This window comes from Calliopsis andreniformis, chromosome 1 (genome assembly GCF_051401765.1).
Source record: "Calliopsis andreniformis isolate RMS-2024a chromosome 1, iyCalAndr_principal, whole genome shotgun sequence".
NCBI lineage: Eukaryota > Metazoa > Arthropoda > Insecta > Hymenoptera > Andrenidae > Calliopsis > Calliopsis andreniformis.
This window is the reverse complement of record NC_135062.1, coordinates 10,974,248-10,993,428: the sequence shown is the minus strand read 5'-3', so window position 1 is coordinate 10,993,428 and position 19,181 is coordinate 10,974,248. Positions and strand designations below refer to the sequence as shown.

Sequence of the window (19,181 nt, the reverse complement as noted above, 5' to 3'; positions counted from 1 at the left end):
ATAAACTTCTTAACGTGTAAATTCCCTCAAACTCTCTTCCTGCCGACTTTAGTCGGAGCAGATAGAATTCCTGAATGTCTTTTGAAATTTCCCGAGAACTAACTTTGGCTTCTTCGAATAGCCCACAAAGTACAAGGTTCTATACAAGAATCATGCTAATTTAATAACACTGCAACTTTGCGTCTGTGTTACATTATAGAACACTATACAATACAGATCATGTTGAACGAAGTTTTCAAGTTTTAAAACCCTGCTTAATTGTCAGTCAGTGTTGCATCTCTGGATCTATGTTATAGATACCTGAACTCTGACGCTAATCTAATATCACTTTCAGCTTAAATTCTTATATAAAACCAAAACAGTTAATAAAAAAAAAAAGAACGATTTATACGTTCACATTTAGATGTATATTTTTATATGCATTTTTCGGTTGTCCATTTACTGGACCATTTGATATCTTAAGCGTTCAGGTACTGGGTCATTTTCCTTACATATTGTAGCTATCAAAATTTATTATCAAAGAAAAGTGTTTGCTTTCTGCTGTTATATCGAAAGGTCGCTGTGGAAGATACGTAGGATATTTGAGAGACCTTCGTTATGCAGGAGCGAGACGCATGGCAGTGAACGAAGAAAATTGTTGTCCTGTTTGGCAAGTCAAAGCGAACTACGTGACCCGCAGATTTCGGGTGGTCCAATTACTCTGCTGAATAATTGTCCGAACTTACAAGCTGTTGTTAACGAGTACCGCGAACAACTACCGCGACTTCTGTTTCTTGAGCTGAATAATTTCTCGAGTACAGAACACGCCAACAACTTCCTGCTCGTAAACAGGATGAGAGCGACGTCGCTGCCGAACATTTGGAAAGAAACGAATAAACTTGGAGAGGTGTACAACCCTGACTAATTAACGGAACGGAGTGACGAAGTTGACAATAAAGTAAATGAGAGAGGTTGACGAACACTCGAGAGGAATAACTAGAACTCGAGACTGATGTAACGTGACGTTTTCTGTGAAATTATATCAATTTCTGTAATAGGAATGTTCGAATGTAGAACGAGGTTTAAACACACGTTTTACGTTTTAATTCTCGATTTCTTGTTCCCTTATTTTTGTGCTTACAGGTATTTATTTAATTGCTGTGACTTTTTATTCTTGTGAAACTGTTACTGTGAAGTTCTTTTCCTTTTGTTCTAGCTTTAAATATTTATTTTCAGTGTTATGTTTTGGCTTTTTAACAAACTCTTTCCTCGGTGCAGTTTTCGAATAATTGAAAATACGGAAACCATGGCACTGAAGTCATTTAATTTCTCTGAAAAGATCTGTTGAGGTTTATAACACAACCTGGACGAGATTAACAGAAGCATAATAATAAAACATATGGAAATCGTTTCCAGTAACAATAAAATCTGATATCTGATTAACATTAAGTCTCGTTCCATAATGAAAAGAATGAAATATCAATATGAAAATGAGTGAACTGAAGCATCCGAATAATCCATAAAATTGAAATTTCTATGGGTGAAATGAAATTCTAAAGAGCTGAAACAGCAATGAAGACCGTAAAATCATCCTTATTAAGAATAATTTAATTTAACACTCTAGTTTCTGCTCATTGACGAAAATAATTATCAACCCATAAATGAAATAACATAGTAACGAGTTTACGGAAAAAAGATAAATGTCGAGCTACAAAGTAGATAATTATCCATTACATTTATAACAGTTTTATCTTACTTTTACATAAAACGTTTATCTTACTTTTACACAAAAAGTGTTTCAAGCAACAATAATTTTCACAATGACTGGAGCGAGAAAACATTGCTTCTTTCGTACTCTAACCAGCGAGACAGTCTCATTTATTATCATTAATTTATTATAATTTACCCTTATATAACAAAGATAATTAATCCTGAATGGTTTTGTTCCCCCCTTTTCCTCGCTCATCTACTTTCGTTTCTTCCGCCTTTGTCGATCTCTCAGGTCAGATTAACTTTAGGTAGCATTTTCACTTGACATTTTCATGACCTTTGTGGCTCATACTTTCGACCTATGCAGAAAATGCTCCTCAATTTTGGCATCAGTTGAATAGTGTTCCTTCTCAGCGTAATTCTTTCGAAATTCATTTTACGTGTTAAAAAATTCCACGTGAAAGATGTTATTCAAATCATGTCGGCAAAGAACGAGGAAGTCGAGTAACAAAACAATATCATATTTCAGGGGAACTTGTGCGGAAATTCCGAAAGAAGAATGTTCTTGCCCTGTTCCTTTGTCCGGTTCGTTCTTTTAAAACTGCCATTCTCGCGAGTACACAGATTTCAAGAGACAAAAGATCGTTGAATCTTTATGGGGAAAAAAGCCTTTCCGATGCTAATCACGAACAAAAGCTTTATGGTCGCGCGGTCGTAATTAATTACCCCGTCGGAGCAAAAAGGAAGCCTAGTCTGTCGAGTCGCTGGTATTACTACTGCCCACGTCTGCCCCGACGCGGCACATTCTCCTTCCTCCTCCCTCGCTACCTACAAGGTTATCACTTCCGACTATGGATCGCGGCAATTCCATTCGAACCCCGTGCGACTTTTATCAAAAAAGATCTCTGTATTAATGACCAATCGTGATTACAATTTCCTATGTAATTACCACTCGCATTTACTACCAAATGGATAGCGAAATTATTATTTAACGTATCCCCATTTACAAGAGATTCCCTTTAATTTCGCTAATTTCGTACATAATCGCAATGAACTACCCGCGTAATTATCTGTGAAGCCAGGCAAACGAGGACAATACGGACCCGTGTTCGTTATTTGTTTTTGGCTGAATAACAGCGATCATTTAATTAATAATGTTTCGGTATTGTTCAAACAGCTCATTGTCGAGTTTTGACTTTTCAATGGAACAAAAAAATGTGCAAATATTCGCCTTGAATTATTTCATTTATACATACTACAAGAAAAATGATATACCTTTTTAAATTAAGTTTGTTATTATTAAAGTTAAATTTCTAGTATTTTTATCAAATCAACCTAGTCTTCTTAAATATTCCTCAACGCTACATTTTTGTATGGATATCTTTTCCTACTAAAAAGAAACGAATTCTAGCTGAAAAGGTTCAGCTAGTAGAACGATCGCTGAAACGTCAAAACGTTTCACGATGAATGTTCAACAACTCGAATCTCAGTTACATTCGCGCGATCGGTGGAACGATAAGGTCGAGTAATTCACGACGAGCCTCGTTACGATCTGAGGTTGAAGTTGCTCGTCCAATCAGGATTTTATCTCTAGCGTCATCGATGCAACGACGTGGCTTGCCAATTGATTCGTCCGATACCGCGCGTACCAACTTGAGCATATACATCCAGCTACTGGATGAACTTTTGCGCGCGCGTGCTCGCCTGCTTGCGATTAAGACCGGTAATGTTCAGGGAATTATCGCGAGATAGCTGGGATCCCAGCCTTTCGACGAGTACTAGACGGAGACGTGCTCTATTATTGTCGATCGATAATTTAGTGCCAAATGAGGTAACAAACAAATTAATCGCGTGATTAAATTGGAACGACAAGAGTGTTCGTTATTGCTGCGAAATGGATGTTATGCGAGTGTCGTGGCATATAAAATGACTCACGAATCTGATCACGAGATCAGTAAGATTTATTGCACTGGACTGCGAGTTAACACTGTATTTATGGTGAATGGGCGACTGATTGGATAAAATAGTGTTTTAATAATAACAGTTTTCAACAAACGCTACTGGATTTTCAATAATTCAAACTGTTCCATAAAAGATTAAAAAATGGGATTACTGTTTCAGTAAATGATCCTTATTAATACCCTTACAATCAAGCAGTATTCTAGAAATTGAATTATGTACCTTGATTCTATTTCTAATACAAAAGCAAGTAACATTTTTCAGTCGTATATCAAATGCCAGAAAAGTAATTAATATGAAAAAAGGGTATTCAATTTCTAATGTAGTGAATGTACCTAATTTAATAAAAAGGGTAAAAGACTATATACCCTTTTCAATGCAATTTTCACGTTTGAAAACGCATTTAGCTCATGAACCTAGAAGCAACAACTCCCACATTAGTCTACATTTCACAGTAACCTGTTTTAATTATACATTAGCAAAGCATAATTAAAAGTAGAGTTAAATACAGTAGACCTACTTACAGAAATTCAAAGGCCATTGTGCAAAGCAGTAAACAGAGTCTGCAGAATTATCGAGAGCATCGAAAAACCGACCGTGACCCAGGTTTTTATAGCGAATCAGTTTCTACTGCACGAAAGGGTTATCACACAACCGGTTGCCGGTTATCACACAACTAGCCGTAAAACTCCGATCACGTCTATTACGTTCGTGACCAGGCAGTCGAATGTTATCCCCCGTCAGTCAATTGCGCCGCTATAAAATATGTCAGCAGACCGTATTAACGAGGCATCGAATAGCCGCGTGTAAAACAGCGACGAACACGAAAGTCGGCGAAACGCGATTTAATCCTGGCCCGATCGCAAACACGCGGAACGATTTCAAGGATTTATTACCACAGCCGAGCGAGTTGTTTCGACACTGGCGTAAACTTGCTCGAATGGGTATCAAAGGGAGCTTCACGATTCTCCATAAAAGGGTGCTAAAACGATTCAGGGCGATGTTGAAGATTACACCTGGATTTAAGTCAATCGAGCATTAAGCGACAACTGTTTTCTAGATTATCATATTTATGTGAAATATATGGGTAATGTACTGTTATGTATGTCTGATTAGAAATTTGCATTTGAAATTTTTGAACTTGGGACAACTGAACGTTTGCATTGCACAGTGAATTTTAAAAAGTAAAGAAACCAGTAAATTGTATTTTCCTATAAGAATGTGTACCTATGTAAAATATGTGTATTAAAAAACAACGAAAGTTATGAAGACTGAATTCTTAATAAAAAGGTATTCAAAATTTTAATAAAGTTTCTATACTTACACATCCTTAAACTAATATCCCTAAACATAAAAAAAAGATTCTTCAGCAATTTCCAAACAGAGTAACACATTAATAAACTTTTTCGAAAGAAAAGAAGACTCGACAAAGGTCCGACAATTACCCTATTCACAAACATTTTCCAGTAGCCACGTAACCCAACCCTTAAACCTGACGAAGGTTGGCAAGCCCAGAGGCCCAGCGCTCGCCGCAAACGTGTACAAGTGGGCAAGAATTACGGCACCTTGCAGATCGATTACTCCTGTACGACACATCCGGTCACGTGACTTCCCGTGATTCTAATTCAACCTGACGTAAAATGTCAAGTGTCGCCGCGGCTACGTGTTCGCATGTCGAATCCTATTCGTCGTTATTGCGCCAGTATCAGGATAAAACGATGGGGAATGGAGCCAGGAACAAGAGGAATCACCGTGGGCGTCGTATCAAAGAAATTCGGAGGCAGATCAAACGTTCGACAGCAAGCGAGCGAGAGTGGAGCGAGAGCACGCTCGATTCAGACGTTTAAAGAGAGCGAAGGGGGACTCAAAGGACGAGAGACAGGAGTAAGTCGTCTCTTGGGGGTGAACACGACAGATCGAAAATTCAATTTCGCGTGAAAGGAAACAATCAACAGAGTCGTAAACGTACATCGCTGAAAATTCGTACACAAGGATCCAGGTACTTATACGAACGCTACAAAAGTTCTAGGACGACCTAGAATCAAGGTTACGTACTAGAGTCGAAGGTAGGACCTAGAGTCGAACCTAGGATCTAAAGTTGAAGGTAGGTTCAAGAATCGAAGATCGAACCTACAATTGGAGATAGGACTTAGAGTCGAACTTAGGACCTAGAACCGAAGCTAGGACCTAGAGTTGAAGGTAGGACCCTAGAGTCGAACCTAGGACCTAGAGTTGAACCTAGGACCTAGAATCGAAGGAAAGATCTAACATCGTAAAAAGGACTCCAAGTTCTATTTTAACTCTAAGTTAGAATTTTCCAATTCCAGATTAAAAAGACCTCCTTGGAGTCGAACCCTATAGTAAACTTTTCCATAGTAAAATTCTTCGAGGCACTTTTTACAACCCTGCTACGCGAGCAGGACGCCAAGGGACCCGAGTCCACGCTCGCAGAATTCGATCGCAGAAGGAAAAGTCCCGCGACCCCATTGTCCTCGTTTCAACGTGGAAAGAAAAACGCAGCTCGTAAAATTACGACTCTGCTGTGCCGCGGTGTCTGTAAATATTTACCTGTCAGGCTGCCGGCTGTTCCCTCTGGTCTCCTCTCTTTAATTAACACGCGTCGTTCCTGTTCTTCCACGATCTTCCCTTCTCCCCGTCACTTCACTCTCCGAGGACGAAAACGGACACAGAACCACTGGTCCTGTCGCGTTACAAACTACGATGGTTTCTTTCTACACACTTCACCCGATAGCTTCACCTCCGACTTCGATTACAATCAAATACGTATCTCATGACATAGCTAAACACTGGTAAACGATACGTATCAACAGTACACTAAAGATCCATCCCCGACACAGCTCGCCAAAATCCTCCAGACTCTATTCTCCCTCCTCCCCTCGAAGATGATATGCAGCAGATATTGCGAATCTCTTGATATGTTTCTAGATATGTCTTCTCAGGACCCTCTACTCCCCGAACTTCCGCCACGCGAACAGACTCTTAATGGGCTTTAATGGATCGCGACGCGGAGCATCGCGGAAAAAGTTTCGCGGAACTCCCCGACCATCGTACGCTCGCCGGTTTATTAATGATGGAAATTGAGCGGAGCCCAGCGAGTCGATTACAAGTTAATGGATTTCCTCGGGAAACACTTGGTAACGATTTCGAGGGTTGTTCGCTAGGTTCTACGCACTACACATACACTCTAATGGTAACGCCACTTTAGAACACTCTGCACTAGACGGTTTTATAATCCAAAGGCAGGCGGTCGCTCGCCAGGATCACGGAGGTGATAGCTGGCCCGCTACCAAGGGGAGATCGTCTGGTAGCTGCTCGGGGGACGTGTCTTTGTTGACGTGGCAGGCGGGTGTCGCGTCGCGACGACATAACGCGCGGGTCAGGTGAAAAACGTGCGTCCTCGACGAGGGAACGGTCGCATCGCGTCGGCCACCGGATGTGCACTGTCGACGGTCGTCGAGGAACGTCGCACCGAAACGAAGGCACGGCACGCGAGTTCGCCGGCCGACTGAACCACGGTTCGGCTGTCGACCGACCCCAAACCCGAAACTCGACTCGACCCTTCTTCGTCCAACAAATCCGCCGTCTCCTTCGGTTCTCCACGCGGGACTGGGGGTGGCTGGGGGTGAAGAGGGCACGTAGACCAGGGGGAGGGGGATGGAGTAGCTGCGCCTGCGCCAGGTGAACCGGCCGGCCCGAGTCTTTCTTCTACTTTATGTCTAACGCTACTGACGCTACTCCTGCGCCGCTGCTTGTGCAGGTGAAATAGAGAGCGGAAAAAATTCCGAGACGCGTTTGCTGTTCTCCATGGACGTCATTTTGGTCTGATTCCCCGTGGAGAGGGATTGAACATAGAATGGAGACTCGTGCGGGAACACGTGCTCGAATGGTGGGAGATCGGGTGACTGTGAAAAGTGGATGGGAGTTTAATTGATAGAGGTATAGTAGTTTGATTGTAATTGAGAGGTTTTTGTGGGGAGTGATTATAGTTTCGTTATGATGGCTGGCTGTGAAGTTGGCATTATGTAACAGGATTTAATTGACCTCGCGTCATTGACTGTGTTTCCCTTGGGGGAATGCTAATGAACTTGCCGTAGTGGCGCTCATGGTATAGTAGCGTCTCGAATTTCAGTGGCGTATGGTGAATGAATTAAGGGATCGATTGAGGGTTTATGAGTGAGAGGGGAATTAATGTTTTGGGATTTGAATTGTTGATGAAGAATGCTTGCAGGTTCTTTTCTGCAGGGAGTCTCGGGATATACTTGGCTCTTTTATTTATGATCCTACTTGCATCTGAGTATAGAAAAGGAGTTAGGTCCAGCTTTATATTGATACATATCACTTACTAACACTAGGAGGGGTAACTTGACTGAACAATGATAATCTCACAGAGTCGAATAAAAAATGTTAAATCCTTGAATATTTGGGAATTTGGAAAATTTAAATACTGGAAGATTGAGCACCTAAAGAGCCCAATATTTAAAAATTGTAAAATTAAAAAATTTGATATATCTTCTGTAACGTGAACCTAATTTTAGCTTTCACAGATCCTATTATAGCACGATCATCACACTATCTCCTGTAATATCCAGAAAACACCATCTCTACCTCAATAAAACACCCTTCCCGCGAAAAGGTGTATTTATTACAAGCCCCATGATCGAATTTCGGCATCAATCACAGTATTAAGCAAGAGCAATCCATTTACCAAATTCGAAAACGAGACAATGTAAAATACAAAGCAACGTCCCGCGACAAAACAGCAGAGTGAAATGAAATCGAAAGGTCAACGATATTACGAAAACCGTCGATGCAGCGTGACCTGGTACAATACCGTCGAATGAAGTCGGGATGCACGAGCGTCGCCTCCAATTAATTAACGTCAACCGCGATAAATCAATCGAATCGCTGTTCTCAACGCAGTCAACGGTTTTCCGCGGGTAACCCACGGAATCTCAGTTCGCCGCTCTATTCCCACCTGTCTCTCTCCGCCTTTCCATTCCACCCATTTCGTTTTCTCCCGCTCCCTATCCAAGTCGACGATTCGATGTGGAAAATCAATCACCCCCGAAACTACTTCCTGGAAACTTTACGAACGCGTCGACTCGAGGATTCTTCCAAGTAGCGATTCGTCTATGCTCGAAACGCTCTGACGGGACGGGGATTAGAGTGATACGAGTTCACGATTATTTCGAACTTGCGTAATACTTCTGCCTCTAATTCTGCTTTCGTACAAGAGTTGCTGTCTTTATCCCTGGTTTAAAGGGTGATGAAATGTTCAATTTATCGTTTCTGGTATTTTGTGGAAGATACTTGGAGTCAGTAGTTGAAGCATTTTTAAAGATATTGATATGTAAAATAGAGAAAAATATTGAGATTATAAAAATTGATAGGGTTTGAACCCTCGAAGTTACCCCTAACGTTCAAACTCTGAAAGCAACTATAACGAGTTTCATTTTTCTAATCGTGTTTATGAAAACAGAAATCTGCATCCTCACTCTAATAATAATCTATTACACACAATTTATCTTGTGAAATATGAATAAAATATAAGTAAAAAAAATAATACTCTGAATTTTTTATTTGAATTCCTCTAATAGAATAAGTAAACACCTGCTTTAGCCATTAATAATCCTCAGCAACGACCAGATATTTTCCCTTCCATTTTTCGGGAAATACTTCCCAGAGATCCAGAGCTGTCCCCAAACGATCTTACTCCCCGAAACTGATCACAGAATCTTTTGACAGACAGCCCCATTTTCCCTGTCAAAAAGGAGGAAGAACCGAAGGTACCGCGTGACGTTCGTGATCCCTCCGTCGACACGCGCGTTACGGTGGTCATTGAGTACGAACAATAACAATAATCGAGATAACGCACGCAGTGCCACGCCACAAGATCCGTTTAGCTACGGTCAAATTGCCAATATTATCAGTTATCGGATTATTACGGCAAATTGTTCGGGTTTGCCTTTACCAACTAGCCTACATACTACGCCCTCTCTGGTCGACCCGACTCCCTCTCTATCCGCTCTCGCGTCTCTCTCATCCCAACGTGCGCCCCAAACGACTCGCCCCTCATCTGTCTCCCTCCTTCATCCCTCTGGAAGCGTGCTCGACGCCGCGACCAGGTGCGCCGTCGTTCGCGTAAGCGTACAGTAAATTCCAACTTAGCCGAACTCTATATATAACCTCGCGTAGAAATGTGACGCTGCCAGTCCGCGGCGGGGAAAAGTGTACACAGAGGGTTGGGAAGCAGCGACGGCCCCGAAATATGTATTCCTGGTACAATGCCGCTCGAAACTTTCGAAACGTTTCTGCTCGAATTACAGGCTCGTTGGAGAACGCCGAGGGGGCTAATAATATTGAAACGAGAAGAGTACCCGATCGCGTGTAATGACGTGCGTTCGAGATGGATACGCTGTGATAGTTGCCGCCACGAGGCTGGATGGATGAGCTCTTGACTCCGATTCGCCTTTGGAGACGGATTAATTAGCGATGACGGCGGATTTGTGTTTGGAGGTTACTGTAAAATGGGGTGAATGGATGTGTTACTCTGGGTGGGAGTGAGTCGTGTTTAAACTGGATTGAAATACCATTTACTGTTGCTAATGGTATTAATAATAGTATTTCAATGGTATTTACTGTCACCTGGAGTTATGTGTAGAGTTCTATTCATTCCACTGTTTCTATTCATCCCACTTCATGGTACGTATTAGGATTTTGATGACAAATATTCAGAAAATAATGTCACTGGATTTCTGATCACTAATGGTTATTCTGGGAAACCCAAATTATTCAGACACTTATAATTAGCTTTAATTTCAAGAAATTAAAACAAAATTGACTAAACAAGTAAAACATCATATATCAGATTCTGTCGTCTGACTACAGACATAATATATCTACTTCAAAAATTCAGCTTGTCACCTCACAAATCCACTCCACGCTTCACCAAAAAGGCCTCCTCCCAAATGAACATACATCATCCCCAGAAACACCCTCCAACGCCCTCAAACACTACCAAACTAAAATCTCTGCAACATTTCTCGAGCTTCCAAACTACACGTACATACACCTCGATCCATATAGGCACATAAGTAGCAACACCCATATATAGCTACGCAAGGGTATATGCAGCCTGGTTGTACATGCAATGCCGTCATAATACGCTAAGTCTGAAATATAGATATTGGCAATAGCAAGCTTCGAGTCCATAACAACCTCTGCCACGCCGCCATTCCTTCACTAGCTCCTCCATTCGCAGCAACGTCGAAACTTTTCGAGCCCAGCAGCCACGTGTGGTCAGCGGTTGATTTAACGTTTTTCTCAATCAACCACACCTAACCGAAACCGACGCTGTCGCTGGGCTCGCGAATTTCGCGCATCGCGGTTAGTCCACATAAATTTTCCACAGGCCTCGATATCGCGGTAAAAAAAAAAGAAAAAAAAGAAAAAAAATACATGTATCTTTCGCGATATCTTTCTGGGTCACTGCGGATATCACTGCTGCATAAAAATATCCGCATTGTTGCACTGGGGGGCGACGTTTGAATATTGACCAGGGACACGTGTGCACGCGGAAGAACGGCGGTTTAATCATGGGTCCGCGAAGCAGAGCGATAAGGAAATTATTAGAAAATTCCCACGATCTCAATATCGCTGCGAAAATGTAACGCGGTGGTTTAAAAATCAGCTTCAGAGCTTCGTGCCAGGACAGTTTATGCGGGGAACCGTATTGCCATTTACTGCGTCGTAAAGATATTCCGTCGTGGTCGTATCATTGCTCCCGATATAACAAATTGTTTCGCGGCACTTCCCACTTTTATCTAACTCCGCGATGGAACCTGCCCGTGAACGCAAAAATGAATATACAATGATACGACACAGCCGGTGGATCATTAATAAACCGTCTTGGAAATCATGCCCCCCCGTATCTCCCGCCGACAGTACACGCCGCGGATCCATTAAAGTAATTTATTTATCGTGACGTGTAATCAGTCACTATCTACATCCCAGGTAACTTCAACGCTCTCGAAATGATAGGCCGCGCGTTTTAAACTGCACGCTGGAATGAGTTGTCACAGTCGGAAGTATGTCGGCCGAGGGAAGCTTTGATACTCGCCTTGCGTTTGAGCCAGGGAAAGCCGACAATGTATTGGAAAAAGTTTCATTTGGGGCGGAGGGCACGGGTCGCCCTGCGAGGGGAATGGGAAAATAGTTTCCTTTTACGTTCTCTTTTAGCATTGAAATCAACGCAGATATTTTTGATACAAACATCCTTTCCATATCCAATCCTTTTTGGGACATTTCAAGACTCAGGGGAGGAATTTCAGAAAGCTGTTTTCGTGGATTTTCTATTTTTCGTGTCATTTGATAGCGAAAAGAGTGTGATGTTACGTGTTATAGTTGAAAAGGTGAACATCTTGACAAGAATAGACTAAAAGATATTATATTTTTTAAACTCTGAATACAATCCCTAGGCGAGGAACTCCCTAAAATATCTACGTACATACCTATGATTCTCACATTTTATCAGATACTTTTTTGTCATCAAAGCTTGATATACAGAGTACCCAAGCAGCAGCAAACCTAAATATCTCTTCTGTTTTTAATACCAGGAAAACCAAAAGAAGTGATCCTACACAGAAGATTCTTCTTCCATGACATTCCTCCATCGGAACCATTTAAAGTGTATTACAGATAATTTTCGTGTCGCTAAAAACGTGTCATAAGAAGCAAGTGTAAATTACTATTTTCTTTTATTTATCTATTTGTAAACCTCAATCAAGGTTAATATATCAATTCTACATTAGTTTACGATACTTTTTACGATTAGTTACGTTCGAATACTTATGAGCAGCACTGTACGCCCTGAACTGAGTCGCGAGTGACTCATCAGAGCCCTAACCCTGACAGCGTCGCGGCGATGACGATCTTCTTTTAATCATGCCAACTCCGCGTAGCTCGACGGGATCAGAAAAAGGTAGCCAGGCAACGAAAGGTCGAGAGACACATTCAGAGAAAACTGATTCGAGCCGTGGAAGGGGTAGTGTCTCCCAGCTCGGGGGATTGAGTTCACCCTTGTTACGGAGACACTGCGGCTGGGTAGAAGTCTCGTTCAAACGTCCTAGAAGGGGTTGGATGTAGAGACGGTGGTTTCAGTCGCCGAGCGTTTCCGAATCTCGGCGGGGTTAATAGTCGAACGTGCCTGGAGGGATTCTCCAGCGCTGCCCCGCCGCCCCCTACGCCGCCGCGCCATTATTGTTCGTTTCTGAAAGGCTGAATCTCAGCATTCAGTTCCCTACTTCCTTCCCCACCCACGCTCCGGGGCCACGCAATCTCTCTGCTTCCGCGCTTGCAAGCAACCTGGGTTTCCTCTCCCCCCTATCGTCCCAGCGACTACCAGCGACTGTCTTGCCGCGATAATATGTTAATCAGCTGGTCGCGGTGTTAATTTATGGACGATATCCTCGGCGAGACGTCGATCGACGCATTAGCCGCGGATTGTTCGTGCTCAGCCACCCCCGCCAGCGACAAACGTAACCAGTTTATTTCGGATCGGTAGGGATGCAGGACGCGGCGCCAAATTATTAATAAACACGGAACATGTTAATTCGACCGACGTGTCGGTCCGCGATTAGCGAGCGCCCTCGAATGGCGTAACGCGCCGTTAACGCTGCGGAAATGCGCCTGGTAATGGAGGCCCTGGTGCATGGCAGCGTCGAACGCCTCGGTCGCCGTTCTGCCGCTATTTACACCTGTCCGCGACGATTAACTTTTCATCGGCCCACCTCGGGGGAGTGGGATAGTAATTGACGAACGCTGTTACGAATTCGCCCTGTGTTCGGAGAGGGTTGATATTTCGTCAGCGATTCTAAGGAAGAATCATTAAGGATGAGATCGCTAACGCTCTCGTTAACAACGCGGATAATGAAGGAACGAGATAGGGGGACTGCCCCGATAATTTCTCGCGGAATTTCGTCGGAGGCACGATCGGGAAACCTGACGAAGGGAAATTCGTCAGGTATCGGGATCGTCGTTGTAAATCGTGTTTCGTGGAGAGAGTTAGCCAGGTGTAACGCTCGATGAGTCTTCGATGGGTTGTGGAAATTATGGTGAATATGGTAGTACACCTTTTTAGAGGGATGTCAGGGGTAGTTTTTGAGGTTATAGTTAATGTTGTTGGGTATGTGTGTTGTAATGTTTTAGAAAAACTTCAGGGTATGATACTGAATGATCTAAGAGTTTAAGTGATGCATAATTTGAACACTTGAACGTTTGAAGATTTGTGTACTGGATAATTTAAACATTTGAAAATTTAAATACTGGATAATTTAAAAATTTAAAAACTTGTATACTGGATAATTTGAACTTTTGAAAATTTGAAAACTTGCGCATTGGATAATTTGAAAATTTGAAAATTTGTGCACCGGATAATTTAAAAATTTGAAAATTTATATACTGGATAATTTAAAATTTTGAAAACTTGGTTACTGGATAATTTGAACGTTTGAAAATTTGAAGACTTGCGTAGTGGATAATTTGAAAATTTGAAAATTTGTATACTCGATAATTTAAAAATTTGAAAATTTGTATGCTGGATAATTTAAAACTTGAAACTTACTAACCTTTTTGAAACAAAACGAATTACAGTCTGTCCACCTAAATTGTTCGTCCATTTACTCTACATCTACGTATAAAAACCAAATCACCCTCTTCTAATTCTTCCCCTCAGAAACTCCTTCCATCCACTTATCTCAATTAAGCAAAAATTCCCAAGAATTTTGATTACATCGAAACGCAGCGAGTCCATCAGCCGAAGAAATAAACTAAAAAAGACGGCTACGATATAGGGCAGCCACGCGATAAGGGACCATTAATACCCAGGCTTTCTCCTCTTCCCTCATTTCTCTTCCCCGAACAACGCTGCCTGCGCGAAAAACGGCACGCCATTACCGTCGATCGGTGCCAGCGTAGGGAAAAAGGAAAGCGAAGTAGAATCGGGACGATCAATGATTAGAATGCCTCGGTAACCGACGAAAATGCACGCGTCTTCGCTCGCCACAGAAACAGCCGCGGCTGAGACAATGCGCGAGGTCTCTCGAAAGTTCGTACCAGCCGGGGGTGTTCGAAATCGCAGCGCGTCGAGGCGGCGTCAAAGCTGGGGTTTAAAAGTGGAATAGCAGCTCTGTCGCCCGTGCGTAATATCAGCAGAGCGAAGTTTGCGCGCCGCCAGATTCCATCGGTGCCTCAATGGGAACTGCCGCTTTGAGCCTATCACCGAGGGAAAGGTAACTGACTGTTCAAACAAAACCCACCCCCTCCAGTCTCATCGAAACTCGTCCTGTCATCCACTTCGGGGGGGGTGGGTTTTGTTGGCGGAAGGCTGACGGGAACTCGGCAAAGTCAAATGTCTACCTGGTTAAGTCGATGTAACCGTTCCCTCCTGGCCTACCCTTGGGCTGCAACGCCGCGGCGGGATAAATAGGAAAATGCACGAGTCAGCGTATGCGAATTATGCGTGGAGCTGGGCTGATACGTTCAAAAGGGTCCCAGCGAGGGCAGGGCGTGTCTTCGCGTACATAGGAACCCCGTTTTACCTCTGATCTCGCCGACGTTTATTTTGTGGTTTCCCTGAAAGCGGATAAGGATAGGCGGGGGGAAGGGGATGCATCGATTATATTTTCGTCGGGCTCTGATTCTGGCTAACGCTGCTTCGTAGGAAACTTCGCTGATACCACGCCAGGAACTGTTTCTGAACTGTCGGTATGGTGGAAGGTGATTCCAGGAGTTTTATGTCTGACTTTGATGACCTATTCTACTGTCTAAGGTTCGGGGTTTGATCATGACCTGAGCATATTTTGTCTGAAATGGGAGTTTCAAATACTTATTTGAAATTGTGTTTAGGATCGTGATTTTGAGAATGGTTTGCAGCAATTTGGTTTAAATAAGAGTTTCTCTGAGGAAATCTGTAGAAATTTTTTTTTCTGGAATCTTCGAAATATATTTAACCTTGGAATGGCACACTGAGGTCCTTCGTAGCACCAGCAAAATACTTTTATTATTTTATTAAAAAATAATTGCAAATAAAATGTTCTTTAATTTCTTTTTTAAGCATTTGAATCTTATAAGTAGACTACAGATGTGTATGCATTCATGGGAAATCTCCCGACCGAATTCATATAATACTGGAAAAACATTGAAATTATTGAAAGATCAACACATTTTATAATATTTAATGGGTGGAACAAGCCTTTAATTAGGTTCCATTAGTCTAACTTTGAGTATGAAAGTAAGAATCTGCATAAACATTTGCAGTCCACTTATAACCTTGAACTATACACCTGGAAAGAATTTCAGCAAATTTTTACAGAATTTTTCACATATTCAAAGTGTGCCAAACTCACACTAAATCTGAAAGATCTAGTGTGCCGTATGACAACTTGTAAAAGCATTGTGCCATTCCAGGGTCAATATTTCAAAGCTCATCCTCTAGCAGACATTAATAAAATACTAGAAAACTAAAAACTAGAACTAAATCACTAAAAAACCCTCTTTTAATCTCCTCTAAGCATGTAAAAGCAAAACTTCAAAGAAATTTCATAATTTATTCACACCTATCAATCCCCAAGCTCACCTAGATTGAAACAGAACCCACGTACACACCAATTCCCCCTCATTCCTATTCCCAGAATCCCTTACCCCATCCCCAAAAACTCCTAGTACACCCTATACACCCTTTTCATACCCCACGCCCCTTTTTCATCCCTTTAACCCCCATTTACCCCGCAGAACGTCGCAATTTTCTCGAGCAAGGGACTCTCGCAATTTTTTAAGGAATTCAACTCGCGTCAGATAAAGCTTAATCGTCCAGCAGCGGCAGCGTAGGTCTCTCTCGCGACGTTCATCCAACGCGATCGTGAATAACGAACACGTTTACAACCGAGCAGAGGGAGCAACGTGGGGGTTATGGTAGCCGCGACGAAAGGTTTATTATCTCGCTGGTATAACAAGGAACGCTTGCACGTACACGCCACCTCACGGCGCGCACGAACGCGAATATCAGGAGCGTCGATCCTGCGCGGGTAATTTCCACGCACGCTCGACGAGGAGCTCGCGCGAGGCGGCTTTTATTCGAGAGTGAGTGCAAATTTTTAAGCGGCACGACGAAAGACAATCTCTTTATACGTTCCCCGCGTCCTGTTTCCGCCGCGAAATTGCGTTGTCACCCTGCATCTTCGCGCCTCCCCCGCCTCCCTCTCTCTCTCCTTTACCCCCAGCCTGGAGCTTGAACACACTCTGAGGGAAAAAGGAGGCGGAAAGACGGGGAACGATGCAAAGAAAGCTCGGAGGTGCTCGCGCGCGAAAACGGAGAGACAGGCTTGACAAGATTTGAACACCCTCACGCATCATCAAACACGCTGTTGTTATAGGAACAAGTTGCTCGTTGGGAACGCTAGGGAAAGGAATATTGCCAGGAGAAAAAGCGCCGCGGCGACAGTAATGTGGCTCCGTGCGTTGGGGAAATTAAGGACTCGCGGGGTATGAGTCGAGGATCTTGGAGCTGGGACTCCCTTTTTATGGTGAGATTGAAGACATCGTTTGAGAGATTGAAGGAGATTGTTGCATCGCTTGATAGCAATTTTTTGGGAGGATGTAATTGTGCTTGGGGTTTACATGGAGCTGATAAAAGTATTAAGTATTTTTTGTAAGAGGAATGAAGTTTCAAGAAGCTTGAGTGCTTATTCACGCAAATAATCATTCAGGAACTATTCGTATAAATTATTTTATGGACATCTACTATAATAGTTTAATTTTTGCGAAAATTAAGAAACAACTAATAAATCGGAGAATATCGATTGCTTCAATTAAGTCATATCTCTCTATTATTAAAATGTCAGATCAATAATATAGAACTACCCTTATTAAGACTTAATGCTCCACAGTGGATTTTTAGTCTTAGGCCATATAAATTTTTTAAATAGCTAATTTTAAATAGTGTAAAAGACCCAGTTTCTAGATACTAAATTCATTTTTTAAAAATCTGAATACTTTAAGAAATGTAAAATAATTTATTCAATACAGATCCCACATATTACGAAGCACCCTGTATACTTCTTTCCAAATGGAAAAAAAACTTGACTTAGTATCCAAAAACTGGCTCCTTCGCCATTCATCCTCCAAACCCCAAACAACAAAATACTAAAACACCCATGAAACAGTCCCCATTTGGTATTTAGAAACCGCAGACACTCCCCATCAAAACTGAACCCATTAAATCGGGATTTAACTTTACCCATTAAACCATAAACCCGTCGGAATGACAATCTCTCGGCATTCGTAGACGCGAAAAGTAACGCAGCACGCCTCGCATTAAATCAGGTTCCGTTAAACGGTGAATAAATCAAGCCCTTTTTTCCCACGGAGTCACAGCGCGGTGTTTAAAAATGTACGTGCAAGAGTTCGAGCGTGCAGCCTGTGTACGTGTACACGATTTTATCCGGGCTTATGCGCGCAGGGTTACTTAATCCATACGGAATTCCAGGGCCGAGCATCCTCGTCCTGCATGCCAAGTAACCTGCCTACCTTTCCCTCTTTCCACGTTCCCTCTCGGCTCCGCCTAAAAACCGATGTCCTGGCGTGGATAGAACGGCCAGACGACAATAATCGATTCCGAAATTGAGCGACGGATAAAAAGGTCCCTGATATCCGCGAATAAATCCAGACGGTTTTCCAATAACACGGAAATGCGCGAGAATGACGAATACTAGGAATTTACTCGGAAGAGATATAACAACTTAATCTGTTCAGTGTCACAATTTGTAGGGTACAGAGATGGGCGGTGGTTCCATGAAAGTGAAGAGTATACGCGACCCGACTCGCGAGGGCTGCGATGCAGAGGGTTGCTGCGATAGCGTGGAATATCGTGGAATTCCAGCGTGGTCGTTACGAACGCGTTCGAGACCCAGAGCAAAAGGAATTCAATTTCGCGATGGACACCTTTTGTGTGGGAACGTGTAACATCGATACGAAAATCGATATTCGATGTGGTTGGTCATTCTGCGGGTGCTGTCGTCTCTGATGGTGGCTTAACCGTGGGAAAATTAATGCATCAGTTCTATGCTAAATTTATCGGCTACTGAATACTAGATGCATTCTGGAATTACTTTTTGCCTCTTAAATTAGTGAACTGTGAATTTTTGCTTGGAAAAGTTTTTACTCTTTTAAGGGAGATCGTTCTTTCATGAGTTGATTAACATAGTATACAGGATGAGTCATTTAAGTGTTTCAGATACATTTAGTTGTGAATTTTTTGTTGTATGAAATAATGTTTCAAGCGAAAGTTGTTTGGTATTGAGAGAAACGTGTAGTGCAATAATTAGTTTTCTACTATTTTACTTTTTTATTCAAACGTGAAGGGTTTTTACATCGTAATCTGTGACTATGGGATTTGAGAAAAATACTGAATGCTGGAAAAGTGAAATAGTAAAGAACTAATGCTGGCACTGTATGCT

The 19,181-nt window shown here is 42.4% G+C and overlaps 1 protein-coding gene across 1 annotated transcript in view; it reads right to left on the bottom strand.

Annotated features, from left to right (window-relative positions):
* LOC143179802 (agrin) overlaps positions 1-6,406 on the bottom strand; it is a 399,531-nt gene extending 393,125 nt beyond the window's left edge. Inside the window, exon 1 of the mRNA XM_076379178.1 lies at positions 6,217-6,406. The gene's annotated coding sequence lies outside the window, so the exon portion shown is untranslated. The remainder of the gene's footprint in view (positions 1-6,216) is intronic.
* Positions 6,407-19,181: the final 12,775 nt, after the last annotated feature.